Genomic DNA, 12,136 nt, shown 5'->3' with positions numbered 1-12,136 from the left:
TCCGTTTTCTTTGTCTAATATCCACGTAGCAGTGAGTGCATACCATGTGTGTTCTTGTCTTAGGGAAAGATGTTCCAAATGTATCTGTTAAATCCATTTGGTCCATGACTTCTATAAGTTTCACAGTGTCTCTGAGTTGAATGGTAGGGATATAAAGTAGGGAAAGAATTTGTTCAACCCATATTACATGAAAAAAATTAAATTAATATATACTTTTTTAATCCAAAAAGCATGCCTATAGACCCATCTAATGTAGGGAGATTATATTTGATGTTTCCTCTTCATAGGTGACTCTAGATTTTCACAAGTTGGCATAAGATTACTAGCACACTCAGATTAACATAAACGCATTTTCAGTCATGTCTAAAACCATCATACCAATCGACCGAGATATTCTCTGTACATTCCATGGGCTAAATGTCAGAAACATGTGTGTTTTACAGTGTGTCTCAGCTTTAAAGTGTAAATCCTAAAAGGAGGGCCATGGTCAACCTTCCTACTTCCTGCTTCTAGGCCACTATTTGCTGCTCTGTGGCACTACAAAGGCTTCTTCGTTAATCAGGTACCACTGTGCCATAGATATCTTGAAATGACAGAGTGTACAAGCATCCATGGGACCTAGATGCTGATGAGAACACTCTTACACCATCTCCTGCCTTCACAACATACTTATTAAGATGGTGAAATATTGGGAAAGTCATGGTAGAACAAATTCTTTAAAGCCCAGTGCTGTTCTCAACAGTCATCTCCTGATTTTCTATATGGATCTCATATGTTACACTTTGAAGTCAACCCACAATCTCATGTTTCTTGTGCAAGTCATTAGAGTGTCAATTAAATCTAGACTTTGGGAATATATCAATAAGTCTGCATTATCTTCATATTCCCTGCCCTTAATTATGGTAACCTTGTCAAGAATAGATGTCTCACCATTCTCACTGATAGTTTACCTGGTAAATAGATAGTTGAGAAAAAGACATTCTTCTAAGGCCCAAATAGCCTAGTTAATCAGTATATGAGAAGCAGGGCTGACATCACTCAGCACAAAAGCTAAAGAGAGTCTCTTGTTTTGTGGAGAACTGAGAGAACAGCAGGGACAGGGGCCTTAATGATAGTCAGTCCAGACCTAGAGGCTGGGTCTAACAGCATCCAAAGGAATACAGGCCAATTTCCTCCAGCTTCCTGGAGGAGCACTGTTTCTCTTCAAAATGTGACAGGGATGGCACCCACAAGGGGGAAGAATGCAGTGTGTTCTAGACTTATTTTGAGCCATCAGGGTAATGATCCTCCCACATTTCCCTTGCTATTACAAATGATCAACCTCAATAGGGGTCATGTAAGCTCTGCTGACACCAGAATCTCTAATTGCAAAACCCTTACAGGAAAGACCAGTTTTCCTCCCCTCTAAGGATAAAAAGCAAGGATTGGGCTCATATGGCTAAGCATTTTCTGACTAGCTTTGAGAGAACAGCGTGGTCCAAGGCCCAGATTTCAGATTTGGTGATTACTGACAGTTTAAAAAGTAAGTACCTGTAACGTTTGCTCTGTGGTACTGAAAAATATTGTCCCCAAATGTATGAACACAAAACGGTGAGCATGTAGCCTAAGGAGCAACATTTCCCTGATTTAACACCAGGCACTTGGCATTCATTCTATACACAGAAATACCCCCCGAGTCTCCAGACCACCCTCCTCAACTGTACATTACAAGCATTACAAGTTTTTGTTATAGCCCATAAGATACAAGTCTTCAAGAAAACACAATCAGACACAAGGCAGAAACAAGAACTCATGTATTGATCAAATTGCATTATCAATAAAAAAATGTCAGCAATGGGTTGACATTGCTTAGTGTCTGCATAAAATTGGTATAAATGGACCTAAAAGTTCTGTAACAGTTCATGAGTACAAGAAAAACAAGATTATAATTTCTTAGTAATAAAGAGAGAAACACTTTCTGTTAAAGTATTCAAAAACCTGTGTAAGGTAGATTTGTCACTCAATGGTAGTATTTGATTTGTAACTTCAAAAGCTGACCCGTCCAGCAGGTCCAGTTATTCGAGGGTCTCGACAGGACTTTCTCCTAAGAAATAAATGGGGTGTAGAGAGAGATGAGGATATTGTGCGAACAAAGATATGGAAATGTTCTGAATTACATCAGGACCCCAATGTCTTAGCCATGACCAAGGTTTAAATGCACAAGCAAAAGGGGAAGTGCCTTTCAGCAGGAGAAATGGGGCAGAAGCAATGCACCTCAGCAGGAGGGATGGGGCAGCAGGGTGGGGGGGGAGAGGAAGTACTTCTCAGCAGGAAGGAAGGGGCAGCGGAAATTTTTCTTTTGGCGACTACTGGTGGAAGCAGGAACTTGGCGTTATCAGGGTACATCTTTAGGTCAGGACATCCAGCACTGACTTAGGGTTGGAACAATCTGTAGTTGTTCTCAGAGCAGTGAGTCTGTGGCCTGCTTTTGACCCTCTTTTCTTATGGGGGCGGGGGAGGTGGAGAGACCCAATTCAGAGATCAGGACAATAGCATTGCAGTAATAGCTCCCAACAAAAAGCATAGATGCACTCCCCACCACCAGAAAATTAAAAAAAACAAAACAATACAAAACGAAACAAAAACAAACAAACAAACAAACAAACAAGCAAAAAAAGCAAAAGATACTCCAATGCACTGTATCTGCTTTGTTGTGAGTAAATCCACAAACATGAATGGAAAGCAACACAGGAAGGAATTATGCACAGCAAGGCACACACACACACACACACACACACACACACACACACACACACACACACACACACAAAAGTAAAAAGAAACAGTCCAGTCAAGAAGCTATTGAAGAGAGTCCTTTAAAATTTATGATAAAGAAGATGAAGTGTATTTCTTCACAGTTGATGATTTCTGGTGGAGGGCAAGGAAGATTCATTTTTAGAGCTTGTGTTTGATATTTTCTAGGTTCTTCTTTTTATACTCCAAAACACTAGATAGGACAGAAATAAAGGTAGAGAGAGGAATTAGAAAATCTCTGAATCTAATTTTTTCCTAGTGCTTTTTCTTTAACTATGGATATGAAAAAACCACAAGCAACTTGCTTAACCAACCACCAAACACCAGACAAAATGTACTAGCTTTGACACTCAATCTTGTGCAAAGTAATGCAGCAGGAGTTTTTCACTAATGTATGTTGTATGTAAATATAGTATTCCACCAAACTTAGTAACTCTGTATTCCATACTTCCTGCATTCAGCTGTTCACTATTTTAATATTAGTCATACCTATTCCATGCTGTGCCATGTGTTTTGATGCAATTAAGTTTCATCTGGGGACCTCAATGAAATGCAAATATTGTGTGTAAATCTCCCTTAGTGTTACTTCATAAACATGTTTCATCTATGGAGTAACAGTATTAATGCTTTCTGTTTGAAGTACACTTTCAGTGTGCATAAGTAGATACTCCACTTTAGTATTTTATGATACACTAAATATAACATATAGTGTATACTTAGAAGATGAATCCAGTAAAGGATTTTTAAAATGTTGTGTGAGGGCTTTGTGATTTAAAAAAAAAAGTGTTCTCAATAGTATTGGCTGAGATTCTGCAGTCTTGTGTGTGCTCTTTTCTAATGAATCATAATTAACGATTATGCTGAGACTCGGGGAGGCAGGCTTATCAGTAGAAAGAAAGCCATTATCTTGGAATCTCTCCTTTTATAAGTACTCCTATAAGTATATAAATGTCTGGGTGGCCAATTAGACAGAAACCATGTCTTGGTATACTTGTTGCAATCTGATAGCTTTGTCGTAACCAATCACCCCACCTCTCAGGACTTGAATCAATGTAACTTCCTAAAATGTCCAAGAATTACAAAGACACACACCAGGTACATGCACACCACAAATTCTGACTCATTCTCTGATTCTGAATCTTCCTATGACTGTCCTTGTGACTCTGCCTATCCTTCTTTTTCTGCCTCTACATTCTCTACCTCAGCCTGTATCTGAACCTCTGCCTCTGCACCTTCCTATGCCTTTGATTGTCCCACTGCTACTTATTAGTGCTGAGATAACATACAGGTTAGTTTAGTTTTAGAATTGATCTACTGTGGAATTGGTTTTCTATGAACATTAAGTTGCCTCTCTACCTTGTACTAAAACCATTTGATTGAATTTGAATCTTCAGTATAATGAGAGATGTAACCCAAATTCATAGGGCAACAATGTCTAGGTAACTGTCTGGCATTGAACAGTCACTCCACTGTTCTGAACAAACTGTTTGTAACCAGTAGTTTAAGCACAGGCAGATAGCATAAGTGTAAGTATGCAAGCCTGTCTTGATTTCAATGTGATAAAGATCGGGGCCCAAAACTACAAAAGGAGGTAATGGTTTCTTTCTGTTTACAAGTCTCAGCTTGTAAATTGCATGACCTAGGAAAGTCAGGACAGAACTTGATTCAGAGTGGTAAGTAGAGGCAGAAACTGAAGCAGAGACTATGAAAGAACTCTGGATTACTTTCCTCCAAGTCATAGGTATGCGAGGTCCTAGGGGATGCAAAACAGAAAAGAAAGAAAAAATAAGTACCAAACATATCACAATGGTTGACCTACATGCATACTTTAAAGTCTGCTCTTGATAATATTTGTGTTCATTTGGAAATCAAGTTCTACATGACAATTGGTAAACAGCATACTTTTCATTATTTCTATTGGATGGACATTTTTACCTGAAGGAGTGTATTTGTTGGATGTGAACATTCCTGGATTACATGGAGGTCCTAAGTTAGCTTGTATCAGGTCCCCTGGAACAGGACTTACATGTGGCTGTGACACACAGGATGATCACTGGGAATTGAATCCCAGACCCTCTGCAAGAGCAGCCAATGATCTTATACTCTGAGTCATGTAAAGATCTCCACATTTCTGGAGAGAGAAGGAAGGTGTAGGAAGAGAACATTACTCAAAATGTCCAAATTCATCTAAGAATAAATTAATGCTTGCAAGGGTCTGTCAAGATACACAACAAAAACAAGAAAAAATTAGAAGGTGTGTAAAAATTTAAAAGAATGTTTGTTTCTGCTCTGTTGTGTGTTCTGACCAGGACTAAATGAACACACTAAATGAAGCTGCACTGAGAAGCATAAAGAAGGGAGGTACCACACTCTGACATGTACTAAGGTTGTTTCAACTGTATTTGTGTAATCCTTCAGGGGCTTCTTGTCAAAAATAAACCCCCTTTATCAAATCCCCAACAGTAAATTCTGTGTGTCTCAATTGGAGACTGGGCAGAAGATATGTGAGATGCACCAGGAATGATTAAACTTTATGTTCTCTTGCTCAGAAACCATTTTCAGGGATCCTATGAAATCCAAATGTCAGCTCCAGACTGCATAGTATCAGGTTTTTCTTGGCCAATTCAAAATTAGAGCCAATATCTAAAAAGATGACTTATCTGTTACACAAAGTTGCTGCTACCAAATAGGAGGTGGCTATGATTCCCAACACCAACACTGTGGATCTCTCTCTCTCTCTCTCTCTCTCTCTCTCTCTCTCTCTCTCTCTCTCTCTCTCTCTCTCTCTCTCTCTCTCTCTCTCTCTCTCTGTCTCACTCTCTGTTTCTGTCTGATTGTGTCTGTGTGTGTTTCTGTGTGTGTCTGTCTGTTTCTGTGAGTCTGAATGTGATTGAGTGTGTGTGTTATTATAATGTAGCCCATTCTTAAAATAAGAAAGGCACTTTCACTTTGTGTTTTTTTTTTCTTTCCATTTTGGCCAAAATGTATTGATTAGCATTGGCTGGCCTCAAATTGGCTATGTATGTATGGCTTTCTTAGAAGTCAAAAGAGATATGATTTCATAAGACCCATAGTCCTCTGGTTAAAAGCAGGAATCACTGTGATAGGCTTCCATTTTGTAATATTATAAGGTTTGAACTATATGAAGGTATGTAAGTAGTCTTCAAAATTAATTCCTAGGTGCCAGGGAATGGGGGCAAACACACATTTAATCCCAGGACTTATTATGCTGAGGCAGGAAAATCTCTAAATTCCTTGTCAGTCTCGTCTATAGAGCAAATTCCAGTTCAGCCAAAGATATTCCATGGAATGCAGCCTGGAAAAAAAAAACTTGAAATGAATAAACTTCATAGTTAAGTAATGAATAATTAAAAAAAAACGCTGCGATAGACGAGTGAAATATGCAATTATCTAGACATATACCAAATCCATAAGATAAACCATCTAAACAGCACCTTAACACCTTAAGAAATAGAACCAATCATGATAATCTCCCACCAAAACAACCCTAGGACTAGATGGCTGTAGTGCAGAATTCTATCAGACCATCAAAGAAGAACTAATACCAATTCTCATGAAAGTGTTCCACAAATTAGAAACAGAAGTAACACTACCCAATTCATTCTATGAAGCCACAGTTACACTGCATATTCTCCTGTGGAGATGGAATGGTCACTGCCTAATGAGGAACTGGTCACTTCTTCCTTTCATACAGGACTTTGTTTGAGATTATTTTTTGCTTCTACCATGGTTAATATTACAAATAGATTTTAAATACAGTTTTAACATCTATGAATTTTAGCTTTAGAAAATATCATGTATATTTAACAGGCTTTTAACAATCATAACTTATATTCACAACATAAAAGCAAAAGAAGTTACAACCTATTTAATTAATGAGAGAAAATTAGAGACTATTCTAACCAAATTGAACCAGGAGGAAAATAAGGACTGTACTGAAAAACTGATTTTTAGTAATAAAAATAACAAAAATAATGATAATAATAATAATAATAATAATAATAATAATAATAATGAAATACATTAGAAATTTAAAAAAATGAATACATATATTTTGCTAGTTTAAGTAAAAAATACTAATGAATAATAAGAAATATGTTCACCTGATTTCGAAATCCCAATCTTCTCATTCTATGAAAATTTTGGTTAGAATTTGAAAGATTAGCTTTGTGAATAGTTGTCCAGGAAATTGACAGATGCCCTTAGGTTATGTTGCTTTCAGTTGTTATGGAGACAATGCCTCAATTACACTCCTTTCTGTGGCTTCCAATTCTAGGTCCTCAGTCTGCCACTGCCTCCACCTCCACCTCCATTTCCGCCTCTGCTCTACCTCTGCCTCCTCCTTCTTCCCCCTTTCCTTGTCCATATCCCTGTCCCTGTCCTAGTCCCTCTCCCTGTCCCTGTCTCTCTCCCTGTCCCTGTCCCTGTCCCTGTCCCTCTCCCTCTCCATCTCCCTCTCCCTCTAGCCTCCCCACTAGCACACAGATAACCCTCAGATTATTTCAGTTTTAGTACTGATCTACTCTAGAATTTTTTTCCTTCATGTCTACTTCCTTCCTAGCTTGTTTAAAACTATTTAATTCAATTTGAATCTTCCACATAATAAGAAATTTATTCAAAATTCATAGGCCAACTATTGCTAAGTAAGTGTCTGGTGTTCATCAACCACTCCACTCTTCTAAAGGAAGTGTTTTGTAATCAGAATTTTAAGCACAGGCAGATATCTTTAGTGTTAGTGTAAAATTCTGTCTTGTGTTCAATGTGATAAAGATCAGGACCAAAACTGTTGGAAACCAGGCCTTACCTAACTTGAACTGTGTTTCACCTGGGAGGCAAACAGAGGCTGAAAAGAGAGGGGAACTATATAGGTGAGAGAAAAATGGAGCCAAGACAATTTTCTGATCTAGGCTCAAATATTTAATAAAAGTTTTCACTTATAAAGGGGGAAACCCATTCTCTGCCATGCCAAGTTTCTTGCTTTCCTGATACCAAGTTGTCAGCACAGCCTTTTAGCACTAAGTCACCAAATTCACAGATTGCAGTTAACTACAGAAAATCTTGGAGAACCAATTTGGCCTCATGGCAGATGGCAGGTAGTTTGACATCAAAGGAAACTAGCTGAGGAGCTGCACTGCAGGTGGCCCTGCCTCAATGGCATAAGGTCTGAACCTGCATAGGTTGGAGGAGGTTATACTCCCCCCCCCCCGTTAATAATATTTTAAAAAGTGCTAAACTGAGGCATAAAATGTATTTATGCTCTATAGTCTTGCCTGGGAGTTATGGTGACTGGAGGCCACACCTCCCTTAGGAAATCTTAGATCTTCCTGAAGCATCAAATTCCATTATGGATGCTACGTGCAACTAGTTTGTGTTATATATCACACAAAACATGGCTCTGTGTTGTGTTATCAACAGTCATTGATTTTGGCATGTACCTCTGTCTTAGATTGGTATGGTTCTGAGATCTGGATGTCTGTCATTGAATGTCCAGTCCTCATTATCACACCTTATTCCCAATTCAGACCAAAGTCATAATATGTACTAGAATGAAGATCAATAACTGCCACCTTCACTGTTGGAGGCAAGGCTGTACATCTGCTACAGTAAGGCAGAAGGACTTGGATGACCTGCTTGAGAAACAAAGGTGGGACAGTGATAAGCAACAGTATGAAAGTTTCTTTGGAGAAGTCCAGGTACCCCATTCAGTTACAAATTAGCAATGATCAAGCTTAGTCTTAGAGATTCTGGTGTGGGGAGGTGGCTTTGAGAATTGCAGAAAGGCTGCAGCCTCTCTGGGAGTGGAGGCTGTCCTCCAAATTAAATTTGCTAGCTAATTAAGATTTTAGCTATCTTCCCTAATTCTTCTAATACTGGAATTATTAATAGACCAGTCCAATATTGAATTAGGATACCTGTTCACAGTGAAGTTAGAAGATGAATCACTATAACTCTATCTTGAGACTAATCATTCTAAATCAGATTACACAGTCTCTACTGTTCTATATCCCATAATTCTTAAAAACCTTGAAGTAAAGCATCTTAGCTTGTCCAAACAGGGAAAATGATAAACAAAAGTAGGTCAAAAACATATACCCAATTCAGCTTTCTTGTCACTACAGTCAGGGCACTAAGCAAACACACTTGTTAGTTTGTCACAAAAATTAGCCTTCATATATATGCAGCATTCTGTGAAGAGAACCTATTCTTGTCCCTTTCCCTATAAAGGAGCTACTTAGGATCAAGCCATATACCAATAAGTAGATTTTTTTTCATTTGACCTAGACATGATTATGTCTCCTATTTAAGATACTATCAGGCATTTTTAAGTTCTTTGACATCCAAATTTCAAAGTTCTTAAAGTGTGATTTAAATAATGTGCATGGGGATATAATTTATCTTGTCCTTTGTTTTTTTAAAAAGAAGAGTTTTTTAAAGTTCCACATTACCCTGTATTAGATAAATTAATAAATTGTTTACAAAACATTTCAAATGCTTTACTGTTATAGTCAGTATTAATATAACAAGGCCAACGACTAATTACACTTTCAATTGTTTATCTTGAAGAGCGGATTTAACTAGAAAGCTTTAAAATGTATTAATAGTCCCCCTCTTCCTTTCTCTTTCTCACTTCCTTCATTTCCAGCAGCAGTCTTCTTGCCTCTGCAGGTATTTTACACATGAAGTATCCAAGCAAAATGACATGTACATAAACAACCATACCCACCATCAAAGTTTATAAAATAAAAGAAATGATGTGTAGACTATGATTCTAATTTTTCTGGGAAAGGTAGTATAGGAGAGAGTAATCACTGTGTGTGGACTCACAAAGACACAAAGAACCCCCCAAATAGATCCAATTTACCACTCCTTAGAAACACAAACACCACAGGCAGGAGGAGGGATTTTGAATGAGGAACTCTTTCCTTGTCTTTCCAAGTGCTTTGGTGGATGAGCACAACTACAGGAAAAGGGTCTCACAGCAGGTAAACTCCCACCATTACCCCACACAAAGGCAAAGTCACCTTGGTCGAACCAGGAGCAGATCACCTGTCTCTGCAGGTTGTTTCTGTTTAGCTGCATTTGGAGAAAGCATTTGGAACAGTTGTTGCCTGCTCTTGAGAAGGGCTCTAAGGGTACAATGTATAGGTCTGTAGAATTGCAACAAGTTTGGACCCTAGAAAAGTAATGGGTTGCTGAAATGGTCCTGGACTGTGAATCTTAGGGTCTTGCTAGGGAATTTCTTAATCTACAGTGACATTTAGACATTGGAGCAAGCAGAGGTGCTTTGATCCTTATCTTAGGCACTCAAAGTTGTCCTGGAAGACAATCGTTGTGACTGTTTGTGAGGCTTTGCTGGAGGAGAGGGGATATTGACAGCCCTCTACACGATCTGCATGGCACACAACTAGAGCTTTCTTTCTTATGAAGCATAGAAGTGACTGAGGGCAAAACACCACAGGAGACAACTATATCAGCGTCCCTTAAGTAAAATCTTGCTAGTGTATGAAATAGTGTGCCTTGCAAATACTGAAGTGGGTGCTCACAGTCATCTATAGGATGGAATACAGGGCCCCCAATATAGGAGCTAAAGAAAGTACCCAAAAACTGAAGGGGTCTGCAACCCTATAGGTTGAACAACAATATGAACTAACCAGTACCCACAGAACTTGTTCCTCTAGCTGCATATGTAGCAGAAGATTACCTAGTCAGCTATCATTGGGAAGAGAGGCCCTTGGTCTAGCAAAATTTATATTCCACAGTTCAGGGGAATGCCAAGGCCAAGAAGTGGGAGTGAGTGGGTAGGTGAGCAGGGGGCAGGAGATATAGGGGACTTTTGGGATAGAATTTGAAAGGTAAAAGAAGAACATATGTAATAAAAAATGTGGGGGAAAATAAAGAGACTAGGTCGTTTCTACAATTAGGAAAAGTCTCATTACTTTATCCCATTAAATGTGCACATTAAAAAAAAAAGTGGCTAATGGCTTTGAACAGGATCCTTGCTGAGGACAGGATCTTATAAAGGGTTCCAGATAGACAACTCATTTACAGTTTTACAAGCTAGTACTTATAAACAATTGATCATTGGGAGCCTCAAGCTGAGACACCCGATCACTGGGCATAAGTGTTGAGATAATTTGAAGATATTTCCATTGTTTTGAATAATCTGTATGATATTGGATACATTTACTCAATGGAAGGAGTATGTGTGTGGAGTCCCTTGTGTCACTGAAGTAGGAGTTGTAAAACACCTGTGGCGATGATGCAAGTTCATATCTATGATGTGTTTGTGATGTCAGTATTTATAAAGGAGGAAGCATCTCTGAGATGCAATAACACATTTAAAAAAGAAAACCACAAGACAAAACGGAAAGGGAATATTGCCTTATGTTGTTGTATTTCTGTTTTGTGTGTGTTGTGTGTGTGTTTTGTTTTTTGTTTTTGTTTGTTTGTTTGTTTGTTTTCTTATTTGTGTGTATGGTCTGATTTTTGGATTTTTTCGAGACAGGAATTCTCTATATGCCCCTGGCTGTCCTGGAACTCACTCTGTAGACCATGCTGGCCTTGTACTCAGAAATCTGCCTACGTCTGCCTCCCACGTGCTGGGATTAAAGCTGTGCACCACCAACACCCTGAAAATATTGCCATTTTTAGTGAGATATTTTTAATGTTTTTTTTTACTGATTTATGTAAGATATTTTAAATGGTGTGTCCATTTTTTTCACGTTGTTGCATTATTCCTTTCAAAGTTTGTTGATTATTGCTCACAAATACAGGATTTAACATCAGGACACTGACATTCTTCTTTTTCATTTCATTCCTCTCCTTTTTTTCTGTTTAACTTATCTGGAAATGGATTTTTCTGTATAGTCCTAGCAATTCTGGGCCTTCTTGTGCAGTTCAGTCCTGAATTCAAATCTACTGGATTTTATCACCAAATCCTGAGATTAAACCCCTTTCTAAGCAGACATCAACATTTTTTTTTAATTTTCTGTCTCACAATACTTCTTTAGAAGATGTCCTCATCACAGTTCCCAAGTAATGCCTTCAGACACTTCTAACTTTCTGTAGCAACCTTACCATATAGAGCCTATGTAAGGCATCCTGTTGGGTAGCATTCTGTCTTAAGCTGTCCACATCCAAAGTGTTTGTATTCTTCACAGTGGCCTGTGAGGTTAGTGTGATAAATCTGGGATGAGCTGTCAGGTGAAGAATTATTCACCACTGCAGCCACAAAGCTTGCAGTTTCCACTGCTCCTGATCATGATGCTGCAGAAGGTTTCTTTGATTTTCATAGACACTGGCTTCTTATTCCCAAATCTTG

Source organism: Mus musculus, chromosome Y, assembly GCF_000001635.26.
Source record: "Mus musculus strain C57BL/6J chromosome Y, GRCm38.p6 C57BL/6J".
In the NCBI taxonomy this organism is placed as follows: domain Eukaryota; kingdom Metazoa; phylum Chordata; class Mammalia; order Rodentia; family Muridae; genus Mus; species Mus musculus.
The sequence above is the reverse complement of the archived record's forward strand: the minus strand, read 5'-3'. Positions refer to the sequence as shown.